The sequence below is a fragment of the Muscardinus avellanarius genome (genome assembly GCF_963383645.1).
Source record: "Muscardinus avellanarius genome assembly, chromosome: 9".
NCBI classification, from domain to species: Eukaryota; Metazoa; Chordata; class Mammalia; order Rodentia; family Gliridae; genus Muscardinus; species Muscardinus avellanarius.
The window spans coordinates 81,349,240-81,354,452 of record NC_137795.1 but is presented as its reverse complement, the minus strand read 5'-3'; positions in this window follow the sequence as shown (position 1 = coordinate 81,354,452).

The window sequence follows — 5,213 nt, the reverse complement described above, 5'->3', positions numbered from 1 at the left end:
GAAACCTTTAAAGTATTAACTCTGCTACTTAAAAATTGATGTGTATGATGGGATAGGAGAGGGTTGGGTTTGCCTGGCATTTGTTTAGCTCATCTACACAGGTAAGAAGGCCATGTTTTCTGAAAGTGGTTTTTTGGTCATATGTGTACTATAAAAGGTCAAAAGGGTACTTCCTTATCTAATCTAAATCATATTATTGACATTAAGGTTAGCTTTTTTCTTGTTTTCAAAATATTTGTAAACAATCCGGGCGTGGTGGCGCATGCCTGTAATTCTTGTAATCCCAGCGCTTGGAAGGCTGAGATAGGAGGATCACACAAGTCTGAAGCCAGCCTCACTTAGTGAGGCTCTCAACAACTTAGTGCGACCCTGTTTCCACATAATGTATAAAAATAGCTCTGGGAGTATAGACCAGAGGTAGAAAAGCTCCTAGGTTCCACCCACTCCCAGTACTACACACACACACACACACACACACACACACACACACACACACATAAACAATCATCACTAGTGAATGAAAGCACATTTTAGCACACTTAGGAAACCCATAAAATCATCTTTATAATCAGGCATTCAAATCACTCAGGAAAACAATTTGTCATAAAGGTGCCAATGTTTCATAGATAATAAATTCTAATGGGACATACTGGGAGAGACACACAAAAATTTATTAATTGGCTATTGGTAAAATTTTTCTATTTCAACTGCCTACTTATGGTCAGGGTTATTTTTATTTCAGGCTGGCTCTTTGTATTACACTTAGCCTAGACAGCTTTTTAAAGTCACTTGCTACCCACTAACAACCATCTTGTCTTGACTCAGCATGGAGGTTCCCTCTACTGGAGATTTAGCAATACAGAAAGGGTTTAAATATGATGGCTAGTCCCCCCCCCCATTACTGTATTAAACTTTTTAAAAATGAGTTCATCTTTAAAGACTAGCAACCATACACCTTTCTAAGCAGAGCTATTCTTATTCATTAATTCAGGCAGTGGAAATAAGCAATGCAGGAATAAACACATTCCCTACTCTCGCTCCTCTCTGTCCTAAATCCCATCAAGTCTTCTTGAATTTTTAATAAGCAGCAGAAAAATGGACCATTATAATGTTCTTCTCTACAGTTTCCTTTCTTAGCATTGAAGAGAGTAAAAGGAGGTGCTGGATCAAATAAAAACTGAATTAGCACTGAAGAATGTGTTAAGAAATAATTTTCTTCCACATATTTTTGTGTGTGTGTGTGTGTGTGTGTGTGTGTGTGTGTGTGTGTGTGTGTGGTACTGGGGATGGAAACCAGGAGCATTCTACCTCCGAGATGCACCTTCAGCCCTGTTTTTAATTCTTTGGTACTGGGGATAGAACCAGAAGCTTTCTACCTCCGGGCTACACTCCCAGACCTATTTTATATTTTATTTGGAAACAGGGTCTCACTAAGTTGCTGAGAGCCTAAGTAGCTGAGGTTGTCCTTGAACCTGTGCAATCCTCTGTCTCAACCTCCCAAGTGTTGGGATTACAAGTATATGCCACCATACCCGACTAATTCTTTATTTTGAAACAGGGTCTCAGTGAATTGCAAGGGGCCTAAGGAGCTGAGGCTGTCTGCGAACTGCGATCCTCCTGTCTCAGCCTCCTGAATGCTGAAATTACAAACGTGTGCCACCACCCTGGCCCACATAAATATCTTAATCATGCCTAGGATTCTAAAAATTAATCAGTTGAAATATTAACTTATTAGGCATATATGCTTTACTACTCTAAAATGGAAATAGCAGGGAGGGGGTATATTTCTTTCTTTTATCAAATTTCAATTCACAAAAGATTAAAATCGGTTCATCTTTAAATCACTTTAAACTTTAACCTATGTCTCTGTAGCAGAATTAAATTATGAATATTAAGAGGCTGGGTCAGAAATCACAAACTGTTTCAGTAATTCAGATTTTATCAGCCAAACAAGGAAATGTTAAAATCTTGACTAACTGGCAGTTCTAATTTGTCATTTCAAGAACTGAGGGGGAAAACATCCACCTTAAATGTAATAGTTGGCAGTTTCCAATTTGAAGACTAATTTTTACTCATCCTTCCTTTATAATTTTGATTTCATTAAACCACTAATCATGGTACAAATAGTTAGCAAAGAAGATGGAAATATTAAGACCAGCTATTATTAATAAACAATTCCAAGAACAGTGTAAACTATTCATGAATACACTCTTGCTCAACCTTTGGGTTCTTTTCTGATGTTACAGCTACTGACCTCAGGCCAGCTTACCACCTTACGTTCCCAGAATGCACATTGCTTTGAAAAATTCAGAAAACCTTCCCTATTTCAGATCTTCTGAACACATTTCAAGTGATTGCGGCTTTGTCTATTGCAATAACCTTTGCAATAACCATTGCCTCCCAATGTCCCGATAGTGCTTGCTACATCCATTATAGCATTTATCAAAATCTCACAATCATTTAACACATCAGTCCCAAACCACTTCTCCCACCAACATATACAACTTAATCTAAGTATTCTCAGTGTTTAGGAGCTTGATGTTTATATTCTTTTCTCCTAAAACCCACCTGGTAAAAGTTTATTTTTTTATGTGAATGTTAAAAAAACTTTGTCTACACAGAGTATCATACCTTTTAAGACCTCTATTTACTAGACACTTATCTTAAGCTTAAGACAGTCAATTAGATCAATGCCATTTCTAAGGTCCAAGGTGGAGAGGGGTAAGAAACACTAAAACTGTACAAACCTAAGATAGATGAAAACATAAAACACATGGAATTTGCTTTAAAGGAGAAAAGAACAAAAATAAAATGAACTGCCTTTAAAAATATGATTTTTTTATCAAACACTCAGCTTCATTTAGGCATTTAATTAAGCCATTTATTGCTTCAAATGTGCCACCATGAACATTTTGATATACACTCCAGAGCAATAAGGCCTCAATTTTCACCACCTAAAATTGTGACCCACATTTTGACTTTTTGTGCAACCAATTATTACATGAATTTTATACAGCAAAGAATTTGAATGCCCTTGGTGTAAATGTCACAAAGAATATTAATAATTGGCCATATATACTTTAAATGAGGTAGTTCCATGTTTGGCCCATTCTCTCTCTCTCTCTCTCTCTCTCTCTCTCTCTCTGATATTAACAGTAGAATGTACCTATTACTAAATACTTGCATACAATTTTAGTTAACTTTTTTATATACACTTCATAAAATATTCAGTGTTTGAAATTAAAACTTGTCAAAGTGTGTTCTGAGTGTCGTGGTAAGAAGTAAAATTTAGAAACTGAAAGAGGCTGTAGCAGCTGGATACAGGGATGTTCCTGACTCAGACAAGAAAATTTCTCTTAAAATAAGGCTGTGCATAAGGCTTTTTTCCTTTGACCAATTCTTATAAAATGAGTGAGTTTGGGAAAGTCACAGTATATAATTAGAGGATGTAAACAATACATTTGAATATCTCCAGGAAACATACTAACAAGCTAACTGAACACTGTATTACTTCTTATAGGTTTATAAAATCTCCATGAAAATATTAAGTATCATGAAACCATGTTATTGATGATATTATGAAGTAATGAGTATTCACATATGAACCTAACCTTTTTTTTTTTTTTTTTTTGGCTTACACAGTTATAAAACCAGACTGTGGCAGCTCTAAATTGTGCAATCTCAAGGCTGGAAGGCTGGAAGAGATTGCTGAAATCTTCTATTTAAACCATTGCATAGATTTTATACTGTCTTAAGGTTTAAGAGGCTCATAAGTGGTTTTAACTAAAGTAGAAATCTGATGGGCTCAGTAAATTGCAATATAAAAGAAATATATGGTAACACTTTCAAAAGTTTTAAGGATTTTTCCATACCAGACTCAGTATCATATTTTAAATAAAATCTCCATATGTAAAAATCTATAATTAGCACCTGTAGAGTAAAACCTTAGCAGTGCTTTAAAGACACTCTATAGTCAGCATCATCCTGGTCTAATAAGGCCCAGAGTGATAGGAATTAACTGTCATACCAGTATAGAGTCGATTCAATAATAGAGCAGAAGTTTAAGCTCCAATCAGAAGGTCTCTTTACTTGTTTGCCTCATTGTTTCCAGTCAAAATATCTATAATCCTTACTTTCCTTTTATCTGTTGTAATGAGACTTCTTTTTTTGTCCCTTAGGCTGACTGAAGGAAACGCCAGAGAAATGTTCTAGAAAAATACATTAGCATCTCAAATTTACATTAAAGGTATCTTTCCCTTATTTTCCAAACACAAATTCCAAGTATTATTATAGAAATCACAGATTACAAAGCATTCTATGTCCTGGGCATCCTGGGCCTCTTTCCTTTTTAGATTATGAAAACTGGAAGCAAATTGGCATTAAGAAATTTTCATTAAGTGTGTAAAGTATAAATACAAGTAATTTTTTAAAAACTTTATTTTAACACCTTATACAATTCCAATTTTAAGGATTACTTGCACAAAAAAATAAACACATTTGGTATAAAAATGTATCACTTTAACACCCTTTCCCCTTCAGCCCCCCACCCCCACCCCCATGAACTGCACTCTATCTGGATGCAGAAACATATAAAGACTAATGGCACAAATTAGTTTTTACCTACAGGAGTTTCTGTTTATGTACCCAGGTACTCTAGAGGACACCAGCCCACTTTATCACATGAACCATTTTCTTCAGCCTGCTGAATTAGTTTCACAAAGAAACAAAGCTTATTATAAAGGCATTTTAAAAACCATTGTCATAAATTCTTTTTAGAAGGGCTGATTTTTTTGCAACCATTTATATACAGTGTTACATAACAGCTCTGGAGTACAGTACATGCAGCAGAATATACCTGTCAAATATAAAATACTTTTCTTAAAATCGTCATCCTTGGAATTCTTTGAAGTCTAAGTTATAGAATGCCCATTACTTTGAGAAAATGGTTGAGAAGTACAAATGTCTGCATATGTTGGCCACAGAAATAATCCAAGGCTAACTGGAATAATATTCATAGCACACCAGGAGTGCATAAATAATTTACTTACATTATTAAAATACAACCCATAAAATTCAAGTTCAAGATCTTATAGGATTGTCTATGTAAATCCTTTAAGTAGTTGCCTGGTAATGAGCTGCTTCTTCTTTCTCCTTTCCTCTCTTTTAGAGTCCTCTAAGCTGCGGAGCTGCAGTGCCCCTTCCTCGCACGAGAC